The sequence below is a fragment of the Pristiophorus japonicus genome, chromosome 8 (genome assembly GCF_044704955.1).
Source record: "Pristiophorus japonicus isolate sPriJap1 chromosome 8, sPriJap1.hap1, whole genome shotgun sequence".
In the NCBI taxonomy this organism is placed as follows: Eukaryota; Metazoa; Chordata; class Chondrichthyes; family Pristiophoridae; genus Pristiophorus; species Pristiophorus japonicus.
Window position 1 is genome coordinate 74,644,316 of NC_091984.1, and position 12,583 is coordinate 74,656,898.

At 47.0% G+C, this 12,583-nt stretch overlaps 1 protein-coding gene across 6 annotated transcripts in view; it reads left to right on the top strand.

Annotated features, from left to right (window-relative positions):
- Window positions 1-574: 574 nt before the first annotated feature.
- frem1b (Fras1 related extracellular matrix 1b) overlaps window positions 575-12,583 on the top strand; it is a 304,502-nt gene continuing 292,493 nt past the window's right edge. For all 6 annotated transcript variants that reach the window (XM_070886932.1, XM_070886934.1, XM_070886935.1 and 3 more), the window contains exon 1: window positions 575-661. The gene's annotated coding sequence lies outside the window, so the exon portion shown is untranslated. The remainder of the gene's footprint in view (window positions 662-12,583) is intronic.

Consider the following 12,583-nt stretch of genomic DNA (forward strand, 5'->3'; position numbering starts at 1 on the left):
TACTTGCAGCACCTCTGCCCTTGAAATGGTTCACTTGCTAAGTTACAGAGTACCACTGGTAGTGGAGGAGTCTTTAACTCAGACTATTTTCCTAGCCACAGAAAGCTTCATATACACCATGAGTTAGGAGCAGAGCAAAAGCTCTTTGGAAAATAGCTAAATAAAATACACATTGTTAGCCTGCAGTGGTAATCACTTTACCAAGCTTTTTTTGAATCAGACCTCTTTAAAGATAGACTTTGATCAAGCTACTTGCTTTCTTTGTTCATCAATCAGGAGTTTGCTTTCTACCTCCTGACAGGCACGTGAACAGCTAACCTCAGCTTTCAATTGAATGGAACTGACAGCTAGACATCTGCTTGCAGCAAGCATAAAGCTGTACTTTAAACATGACCTTTGGAGGTTAACCTGACCTGCCAACAAGTAGCTAGCTATTAGAGGATGGTCAGTTTGTGAGCATGTCAATAGAGGGAAACAAATAGTGGCAACAATTAGATTTATTGACATTGCAGAGAGTACAAGTTGTAACAATTACAATATTCTGTTACTGCTGGCTTCCCAGATGTTTTTGTACTGGGAACACAGCAGTAATTGAAATATTATTGTGAAGGAGACAAAAGAGCCGAACAGCCCGCTGAACAGTCATTGCCAGACAGCTGAGGTAATTAGTTAAACGGCCTTGTTAAGACTACCTCTTTAATTGAAGTTGATGATTTCTTGCTGTCTGATTAAGGCCATTACATGTCTGGAAACCAATTATTCTTAATCCATTTAAGTAATAAAATGATAGCAACAGTGTGTAATTGAATGGCATGGCTAGAAAGGCCTGAAAAATGAATAGTTAATGGTGTGTGTTTGTGAGAGTGAGGTTTTTAATCGATTTATTGCAGTGTGATGACATTGTTCCATGATTAGATTTATCTTTCTACCCTTGATTACCCACATACCAAGTTCCTCATCCATACATGCCAACCTAGCAAAAGATGAGGAATAGCTTCATAAAAGCTGACACAGGCCATAAAAGCTAGGAAGAGCTCTGACTTTTAGCCTTGTGAGACATGGGGTAGAAATCCAACGCGGCCACCTGGTTTGTGCCTGACAGACGGTTGGAAATCGGGGTGGGGGGCAATTCTCAGCTGCCATTTTTGGCGCCCAAGGCCTGCCTGATCCAATATTCAGGCAAGCCTGTAAATGAGTGAACAGCTCATCCATCTGAAACAGGCATAGGCTATTTAAATATGTAGGGCCCCAATTGCAAATTCAGGTACAAGTGGGAAGAGCCTGCACAGCTCATGTTCCATCCATGGTATTGAGCGGCTTAACCAATAGCCCTTAAAGGGACTGCTGGAGGTCGCTGAAAAAAACGGCCCAGGAAATTTTGTGGTTTTGATTTTGTGGACCCGGACAAACAGGAGTACTTCACCTGGGCCCACAAAAAACTTTGGATTGCTGCTTGTGCATTCAAGACCCGTCCCTCCCCCTCTTCCTGGTATCACCTCCGCCAAACCCACCCCCAGACCTGCCCTGCTGGCTAACTTAGCATGGGAGCTGGCTGATTTTAGTGGTATGTCCGAGGTGCCCACTCAAAGTGATGTCAGAAAGTCCAAGCTATTTTGAGAATCAGGCCTTATTGGATTTAACTGGTGAGTTAAGCTCTTGGCTCAAAGACTGGTGTGGGAGAAATGGGCTTTGGTTCCTGGGACACTGACACCAGCACTGGGGTAAGAGGGAGCTGTTCCATTTTGATGGACTCCACTTAGAACGTGCTCGGACTAGGGTCCTGGCGAATCTCATATCTGGCATGCAAACTATGTGGCCTGCCCAGCGAAGCTGATCGAGTGTGGTCAGTGCTTCAATACTGGGAATGTTAGCCTGGACGAGGACACTGATGTTGGTGCGCCTGTCCTCCCAGGGGATTTGCAGGATCTTGTGGAGACATCGTTGGTGATATATGTCCAGCGACTTGAGGTGCCTTCTAAACATCGTCCATGTCTCGATCCATAAAAGAGGGCGTGTATTACTACAGCCCTGTAGACCATGAGCTTGGTGGTAGATTTAAGGGCCAGGTCTTCAAACACTCTTTTCCTCAGATGGCCGGAGGCTGCACTGGCACACTGGAGGCGATGTTGAATCTCTACATCAATGTCTGCCTTTGTTGATAAGAGGCTCCCGAGATATGGGAAATGGTCCACGTTGTCGAGGGCCACGGCGTGAATCTTGATGATTGGAGGGCAGTGCTGTGCAGCGGGTGTTTTATGTGGAACTCCTTCATGGTAAACGAGCCAAAGGTGGGCAGCAGAAGCGTTAAAAGGACACCCTCAAAGCCTCCCTGGTAAAGTGCGACATCACCACTAACACCTGGGAGACCCTGGCCGAAGACCGCCTGAGGTGGAGAAAGTGCATCCGGGAGGGCGTTGAGCGCTTCGACACTCAACGCAAAGAGCGCGAAGCGGTCAAGCGTAGACAGCGGAAGGAGCGCGCGGCAAACCAGCCCCACCCACACCTTCCCCCGATGAATGTCTGTTCCACCTATGACAGGGTCTGTGGCTCTTGTATTGGACTGCTCAGCCACCAGAGAACTCACTTTGGGAGTGGAAGCAAGTTTTCCTCGATTCCGAGGGACTGCCTATGATGATGATGGCGAATCAAATAACTAGGGCTGTAGAGAGGGCTTTAAACTAATTAGTGGGGGTGAGGGTTCAGCTGAGCTAAAATTTTAAAAAATAAGGAGAAGGCAATAGAGCAGGGTAGCACTGGGGGAAATGAAAACAAGAGTGTGACAGGAAGGGACAGAATGCAAAAGCATAAAAGTGAATCAGAATAAAAACAGAAAATGCTGGAATCTCAGCAGGTCAGGCAGCATCTGTGGAGAGGAAGCAGAGTTAGCGTTTCAGGTCAATGACCCTTCGTCAGATATTGGAGATAAGGAACAATAAAGGGAAAAAGTCGTGAGTGGGCATAGTCTATAGGCCCCCTAACAATAGCTACACTGTTGGATGGAGTATAAATCAAGAAATAATGGAGGTTTGTAAAAAAGGAACAGCAATTTTAACCTTCACATTGATTGGACAAAGAAAATTGGCCAAGGCAATCTTGAGGAAGGGTTCATGGAGTGTATCCGGGATAGTTTCCTTGAACAGTACGTTGCGGAACCAACCAGGGAGCAGGCTATCTTAGATCTAGTACTTTGTAATGAGACAGGATTAATAAACGAGCTCCTATTAAAGGATCCTCTAGGAATGAGTGACCGTAACATGGTTGAATTTTAAATTCAGTTGGAGGGTGAGAAAGTTGGATCTCTAACCAGTGTCCTAAGCTTAAACAAAGGAGACTACTCTATTTTCCCAGTCCACTTTAGCCAACTCTCCCTTCATACCTTTGTAAAGAGTGGGATGATTGATGAACAGTGGCAGACATTTAAGGAGATAATTCATAGCTCTCAACAAAAATATATCCCAATAAGAAGGAAAGGCTGTAAGAGAAGGGATAACCGTCCATGGCTAACTGAGGAAATAAGGGATGGTATCAAATTGAAAACAAGGGCATACAATGTGGCCAAGACTAGTAGGAGGCCAGACAATTGGGAAACTTTTAAAAGCCAGCAAAGAACAACTAACAAAATAATAAAGAGAGGAAAGATAGATTATGAAAGTAAACTAGCGTGAAATATAAAAACAGATAGTAAGAGTTTCTACAGGTACATAAAAAGGAAAAGAGTAGCTAAAGTAAATGTTGGTCCCCTAGAGGCTGAGACTGGGGAATTAATTATGGGAACAGGGAAATGGCAGACTTTGAACAAATATTTTGTATCGGTCTTCACAGTAAAAGACACTAAAAACATTCCCATAGGGGATAATCAAAGGGTTAAATGGAGGAAGGAACTTAATACAATCACGATCACTAAAGAAGTAGTACTTGGTAAAATAATGGGATTAAAGGTGGACAAGTCCCCTGGACCTGATGGCTGGCATCCTAGGGTCCTAAAAGAAGTGACTGCAGAGATAGTGGATGCATTGGTTGTAATCAAGCAAATTTCCCTGAATTCTGGGGAGGTCCCAGTGGAGTGGAAAACTGCAAATGTAATGCCCCTATTTAAAAAAGGAGGCAGAGAGAAAGCAGGAAACTATAGACCAGTTAGCCTAACGTCTGACGTTGGGAAAATGCTGGAGTCCATTATTAAGGAAGCAGCAGCAGGACATTCGGAAAAGCATAATTCAATCAAGCAGAGTCAGCGTGGTTTTATGAAAGGGAAATCATGCTTGACAAATTTACTGGAGTTCTTTGAGGATGTAACGAGCAGGGCGGATGAGGAGGAACCGGTGGATGTGGTGTATTTGGATTTCCAGAAGGAATTTGATAAGGTGCGACATAAAAGGTTACTGCACAAGATAAAAGTTCATGGGGTTGGGAGTAATATATTAGCATCCATTGAGGAGTGGCTAACTAACAGAAAACAGAGAGTTGGGATAAACGGGTAATTTTCCAGTTGGCAAACAGTAACTAGTAGGTGCCGCAGGGATCGGTGCTGGGGCCTCAACTATTTACAATTTATATTAATGACTTGGATGAAGGGACCGAGTGTAATGTCGCCAAGTTTGCTGATGATGCAAAGATGGGTGAGAAAGCAAATTGTGAGGAGGACACAAAAAATCTGCAAAGGGATATAGACAGGTTAAGTGGGTGGGCAAAAATTTGGCAGGTGGAGTATAATGTAGTAAAATGTGAGGTTATTCACTCTGGAAGAAAAAATAGAAAAGCAAATTATAATTTAAATGGAGAACACTTGCAAAGTGTTTCAGCATAAAGGGATCTGGAGGTCCTTGTGCATGAAACACAAAAGGTTAGTTTGCAGGTAATCAGGAAGGCAAATGAATGTTGGCCTTTCTTGCAAGGGGGATGGAGTATAAAAGCAGAGAAGTCCTGCTACAGTTGTACAGGGTATTGGTGAGGCCACACCTGGAGTACTGCGTGCAGTTTTGGTCTCCGTATGTAAGGAAGGATATACTTGCATTGTTGACTGTTCAGAGAATGTTCATGAGGTTGATTCCAAAGATGAAGGGATTGACTTATGAAGATAGGTTGAGACTATACTTATTGTACTTCAGAAGAATGAGATGTGATCTAATCGAAACCTATAAGATTAGGGGCTCAATTTTCCTGGGACATTTGTGTCATGTATCTCACACTGCTGTATATAACTGTATCTTACCATGCTATACATGACTGTAACTAGATATGACCTGTAACCACAAGCATACTTTACCACCAGGAGTGCACTTGCAGGAGACACTGCATACCTGTTTCACACAGGTATATAAAAGCAGGTCTCAGGCAAGTGTGGCACTCGAGAGCTGTGAAATAAAGGTGCAGGTCCAGAGTGACCTTGACTTCAGCCTTGTGTAAGTCTGTACTGCAGGGTCAGGACTTTACAGTGGCGACAAGTTACGGGATTACAGAATCCACAGAATGGCTACCAATGGCTCAGATGAGAAATACAATGCTGGAGACAATTGGGAGGACTTTATAGAAAGGCTCCAGCAAAGCTTTGTAACCAAAGACTGGTTAGGCGACGATAAGGCAGACAAGAGAAGAGCCCATCTCTTGACCAGCTGTGGCTCGAAAACATACGCTTTAATGAAGGACCTGCTGGCACCCGAGAAACCAGCAAGCAAGTCGTTTGAGGAGTTGAGCACACTGGTGAGAGACCACCTGAAGCCAGCGAGCAGCCTACACATGGCCAGACACAGGTTCTACAACTACAGACGCTGTGTGGGCCAGAGCATACCCGACTTTGTGGCGGAACTTCGGAGGCTGGCTAGTCTATGTGAGTTCTCCGATGAACTAAGGAGAGAAGTACTGTGAGACGTTTTTATTGAAGGAATAGGCCATGCAGGCATATTCTGAAAGCTTATTGAGACCAAGAACTTGACCCTAGAGGCAGCAGCACTGGTCGCACAGACATTCTTGGCAGGAGAAGAAGAAACGAGGTTGATCTATGCTGCGGGTACAACAACTAACGAAACCTCGGAACAAGGGGTTCACATTGTGAAACAAGCCGCTACCCCCACACACAGACAAAGGCGGGAGAGCAGGCCTTCAGCAGCAGGCAGTTGTGCCAGAAGCCATCAAGGGCCACAGGAATGGCCGTTCACACCTCATCAACCCACAATGCGAGCAATCAAGTATAGACTGAGAGAAGCTCAAGAGAGATGAGCCAGACGCAGCTCATCCTTCGGAAACAATGGGAGATGTGGAGGAAGGCACTCAACAAGGGGGTGTCAATTTCAGCATGCTGTTTGCAGAAACTGCAACTATACAGGGCACCTGGCTCGCATGTGCAGAAAAACAGCAGCTCAGCTGGTATACGAATTGGAAGGGTCGGAAAGCGGATCAGAAGACGGTGGGGACAGTGCCCTGGATGCCGGGGTACAGCGGGTCAACACGATCAATGTCCACTGTTCTTACAACAAGACGCCTCCAATAATGATGAGGGTCCTACTCAACGGGATACCCGTCAACATGGAACTGGACACGGGGGCCAGTCAATCTCTCATGAGCGTCCAACAATTTGAACAGCTGTGGCCGCACAAAAGCAACAGACCAAAACTCACGAGGATCGACACCAAACTAAAGACCCATACCAAAGAAATCGTCCCAGTCCTTGGCAGCGCCACGCTCTCAGTCGCATACAAAGGGACGGTGAACCGACTTCCACTGTGGATTGACCCTGGAGATCTCCTAACACTGTTGGGGAGAAGCTGGTTGGCAAAACTAAATTGGAAATGGGATGATGTTCACGCCATGTCGTCAGAGGAACAGACCTCCTGCTCAACAGTTCTAAGTTGTTTTGAACATCTCTTTCAGCCAGGTGTGAGCACCTTCAAAGGGGCTAAAGTTAAAATTTACATCACACAGGATGCCAGACCGGTCCATCACAAGGCTAGAGCTGTGCCTTACGTGATGAGGGAAAAGATTGAACACGAACTGGACCGGCTTCTGCAGGAAGGCATTAACTCGCCCATGGAATTTAGCGACTGGGCAAGTCCCATCGTCCCCGTCATGAAGCCTGATGGATCCGTACGAATCTGTGGGGATTACAAGTCTACCATAAACAGAGTCTCCCTACAGGACCAATACCTACTGCCCAGAGCGGAGGACATATTTGCCATGTTGGCTGGAGGAAAACTTTTCTCGAAACTAGACCTCACATCTGTGTATGTGATGCAAGAACTGACTGAAGAGTCTAAGCTACTCACCACCATCAACACACATCGAGGCCTTTTTATGTACAATCGATGCCCATTCGGCATCAGGTCGGCAACTGCTATATTCCAGCACAACATGCAGAGTCTGCTCAAGTCCAACCCGGGGACGGTTGTGTTTCAAGATGACATACTCATCACGGGCAGGGACACCGACTCCCATCTCCGCAATTTGGAGGAAGTGCTAAGTCGATTGGATCGGGTAGGTCTAAGAGTTAAGAAATCCAAATATCTGTTTCTCGCGCCCGAGGTTGAATTTTTGGGCAGAAGGATTGCCGCTGATGGAATCCGCCCAACAGAATCCAAAACCGAAGCGATTCGCCTGGCACCCAGGCCCCGGAATGTGTCAGAACTGCACGTCTTTCTTGGGCTACTCAATTACTTTGGGAACTTTATGCAGAACTTGAGCACGCTGCTGAAGCCTCTCCACGTGCTACTCAGAAAGGGATGCGATTGGTTTTGAGGGGGCGCCCAAGAACGTGCCTTCAATAAGGCACGCAACCTTCTATGTTCCAACAGTGTTTTAGCCTTTTTTGACCCAGGTAAAAAGTTAGTTCTTACATGTGATGCGTCAGAGTACGGGGTCGGGTGCGTTTTACAGCATGTAAATGATGCGGGTAAATTACAACCCATTGCTTATGCCTCCAGGTCACTTTCGCAGGCGGAGCGCGGGTACGGTATGGTTGAGAAGGAGGCGCTCGTGTGCATGTACTGTGTCAAAAAGATGCACCAATACCTTTTCGGGGCCAAGGTCGTGTTAGAAACCGACCACAAACCCCTCATGTCCCTGCTATCCGAGTGCAAGGCAATAAACGGCAACGCCTTGGCATGCATTCAGCAGTGGGCACTCATGCTGGCATCTTACGACTACACAATATGGTGCAGACCAGGCACAGACAACTGTGCCGACGCGCTTAGCAGGCTACCCCTGGCGACCACGGAAGGGTCCGACGAACAGGACTGTGAGATGGTCATGGCAATCAATGCCTTTGAATCCACAGGTTCGCCCATGACGGCTCGCCAAATCAGAGCCTGGACGACCAGTGACCCCATGTTATCCTTAGTCAAAAGATGTGTTTTAACTGGTGACTGGGCAGAGGCTCGCGATGCCTGCCCCGAGGAGATCAAACCTTTCCATAGGTGCATGCATGAACTATCACTACAGGCAGACTGCCTGATGTGGGGCAGCCGAGTAGTTATGCTCTTGCGAGGAAGAGAGACGTTTGTCCGGGAGCTCCACCGCAAGCACCCAGGGATCATCCTTATGAAGGTCATAGCCAGATCCCACGTCTGGTGGCCTGGCATTGACACGGACTTGGAGCTCTGCGTCCGGCGGTGCAACATTTGTGCCCAACTCAGTAATGTCCCCAGGGAGGCCTCCCTAAGCCCTTGGCCCTGGCCCACCAAACCGTGGTCGCGGGTGCACGTAGACTATGTGGGCCCATTCATGGGCAAAATGTTCCTCGTAGTCGTCGATGCGTTTTCAAAGTGGATCGAGTGCACCATTTTAAACTCGAGCATCACCTCCACCACTGTGGAGAGCCTTAGAACCATGTTTGTAACGCATGGAATTCCTGACATATTGGTCAGTGATAATGGTCCGTGCTTCACCAGTGCAGAATTTCAAGATTTTATAGTTGACCACGGCATAAATCACATTAAGACGGCACCGTTCAAGCCGGCCTCCAATGCCAGGCGGAGAGAGCAGTGCAAATCGTTAACCAAGGCATGCTAAAAATCCAAGGTCTCACACTGCAGAGCCGCCTGTCGCAACTGCTGCTGGCATACAGATCTCGTCTGCATTCGTTGACTGGGGTTCCCCCCCGCGCAACTATTGATGAAACGGACCTTAAAGACTAGGCTCTCATTAATCCTCCCAGACATTCATGAAATTGTTGAAGCAAAGCGCCGGAAGCTAACTGAGTACCATGACCAAAATTTGAGGGGGAAGTAGAATGAGATAGGGGACAAAGTGTTTGTATTCAACTATGGCAGGGGTCCCAAATGGCTTGCAGGGACAGTAACAGGCAAGGAAGGAAACTGGTGGTACAAATGGACAATGGCCAAACCTGCCGGAGGCATGTAGACCAAGTAAAAAGTAGATTCACCAACAACACTGCAGAACCAGAGGCAGACTACAATGTGTAACTCACACTACACCTGGTGGACAGACAGAGGGAACAACCTGAGGAAAGGGCAGTCTCAACAGACAGCCCAGGCGAGATACCAGCAATCATACTGAACGAAACAGATAGCCCAGGCGAGATACCAGCAATCACACCGAAAGAAAAACAGGCACCAAGGCAAACAACTGAACCACATCTAAGACGCTCCACGCGAGAGCGTAGACCACCTGAGAGACTGAATCTATAAAGACAATAAGACCTTGGGGGAGAGTGATGTCATGTATCTCACACTACTGTATATAACTGTATCTTACCATGCTATACATGACTGTAACTAGATATGACCTGTAACCACAAGCATACTTTACCACCAGGGGTACACTTGCAGGAGACACTGCATACCTGTTCCACACAGGTATATAAAAGCAGGTCTCAGGCAAATGTGGCACTTGAGAGCTGTGAAATAAAGGTGCAGTCCAGAGTGACCATGACTTCAGCATGTGCCTCGTGTAAGTCTGTACTGCAGGGTCAGGACTTTACAATTTGCGCCGTTTTTTTTGGTGTATTTATTTTTTTCAAGGTTTCCCCCTGCGGTCTGCGCCGGCATAACTGACTTAGTTACGATTTTTCTAGGCCAGTTTTTTTGACGTCATGGGGCGCCGGTTTTTATAATATTTCGCAGTTTTGCCAAAATCTTTTCCTCCGAGGTCGGCTTATCTGGCCACTCCCGAAAAACCTTTTGAGCACTTAGAAAACCAGTGCACATTGACAAATCGGTGCTGAAAGACGCCATTGTTTTTAATCAAAGGTTTTGGAGGAAGTCAAGAACACTGTAAAAAATCAATAATAAAGTTTAACTTATTTACCTGTCAATGTAGTAAATGAAAGTTTGTTGGATTTCAGAAGTTGTCTCTTTTTTTTACTCACTCACACGCCACCACCGAACGTCTTGAAGCAGGGCTGGAGGGTCGTAGCTTTGGCCGGTAGAATCGGCCCCGCTCCCGGACACAGGGGCTCGGGTTTGGCTTGAAAACAAGCCTGGGAGAGGGGGAGGGGGATGGGGTGGGGAGGAAAGAGAGAGCGAGGTGCCAATCAGGAGGCTTCTGCAGACTGAGCCTGGGGAGTGAGGTGCCGATCGGAAGGTTTATGCAGACTGAGCCCGGTGAGTGAGGTGCCGATCGGAAGGTTTATGCAGACTGAGCCCGGTGAGTGAGGTGCCGATCGGAAGGTTTATGCAGACTGAGCCCGGGGAGTGAGGTGCCGATCGGAAGGTTTATGCAGACTGAGCCCGGTGAGTGAGGTGCCGATCGGAAGGTTTATGCAGACTGAGCCCGGTGAGTGAGGTGCCGATCGGAAGGTTTATGCAGACTGAGCCCAGTGAGTGAGGTGCCGATCGGAAGGCTTCTGAAGACTGCAATGAATCGGCAGGTATGGGGAAGAGAGAGAAGGGGAGAAGTCACAACACTGCATTTAGTTAAGGGGGGGGGGGGGGGGGGCGGGGGGTGGCGAAGAGAGGAGAAGTTACAGGACCTTGGGTGTGGTTCATCCATACAGACCTTTGGGAGAGAGAACTGTGAACCTGTCCTGTCTGCTTTCCTGCCATTTTGAGCTTCTTTCAAAGGTAAAATTTAAGTATGGGGGCAATACTGACAATGCCATACCTTGTGCGAGTCTTCTGCATGATGGTGCTACGTAGGAGACAATTGATTCGACGTCATCGCATCAGGAACATCAGAGCCCGTAGGGTGCTGGGCAGGAGGCTTTACCCACCTCGGGTATATCGAGACAGGCATTCGTACCTCCACCTGAGTGACGCAGACTGCGTAAGAAGGCTGCGTTTCCGCAAAGAAGTTGTAACTGAGATCTGTGAATTGGTCAAAGCAGACCTGCAAACTAGAAGCATCAGGAGGATTGCTTTGTCAGTTGAAGTGAAGATTACAGCTGCACTTTCATTCTATGCCTCCGGATCGTTTCAAGCTACAACTGGGGATGTGTGCGTCATCTCTCAACATGTAACAAATGTCTGCATTCACCAGGTGATAGCTGCACTGTATGCGTGGAAGAATTACTTCATAAGGTTATCCATGACCACCCAGGCAATGCATGACAGGGCTGTGGGCTTCTCCTGGATTGCTGGTTTCCCAAAGGTACAGGGCTGCATTGATGGTACCCACATCACCTTGCGATCACCTTTGGAGGATTCCAAGATGTACAGGAACCAAAAAGGCTTCCACTCCATTAATGTGCAGCTCGTGTGTGACGACATGCATCGTATCATGTCAGTCGATGCAAGATACCTTGGGAGCACCCATGATGCATTCATACTACGCAACAGCGTTATATCTGCCATGTTTCAGCAGCAGCCAGAAGGGCAGAGCTGGCTACTGGGAGACAAAGGGTATGACCTCCCCACCTGGCTCATGACGCCCCTACACGTAACCCAGATGGAAGCTGACAGGGAATGCAACATGTCGCACATTGCAACGCGCAGCATTGTAGAGAGGACCATTGGCATCTTGAAACAGCATTTCCAATGCCTGGACTATTCCGGAGGCTATTTGCTGTGCTCCCCTGAGATTGTCAGTCAGTTCACGGTTGTGTGCTGCATGCTGCATAATTTAGCCATCATGAGGCAGCAGCACCTGGTAGTAGAAGACCCACCTGCGGTGAGAGTGGCTGATGATAATGATGCGGAAGATGCAGATGACGAGCAGGAGGAGGACGACGAGGATGAGAAAGCCATGCCAGTGCCTGAGGCCAGAGCATAACTGCGGAGGAGGGTGTGCCATCGTGCCTCTTTAATGATTGCTCGAGCCTTGCGCCAGCAGCTCATCCATGAACGCTTTACTGTTGCCTGAGGGCTCAGCGACAAATATTCCACGTGGACATGTTTACTGTTTGGAACTGTTCCGTAAAGTTGTGTTGTGTTAATGGAACAAATGATGGAAATTATTCTTGTTTACTTCAAAAGTTGTTTTAATAATCGAACAAAAAATGAAAATGATTCAGTTTTAATGTAAAATATATTTTATTCAAAAGTTTAACAAACAGTTCTTTTGTTCTTAACTTTAATAATATTATTCTTGTATCAAACTTTACTTTAAGATTACTCTTTAAGATCATTTAAAAACTTTAAGATCACTTACAAACTTTTAAACTTGTAAATTTACATAACTTACAAAAAACTTTTAATTT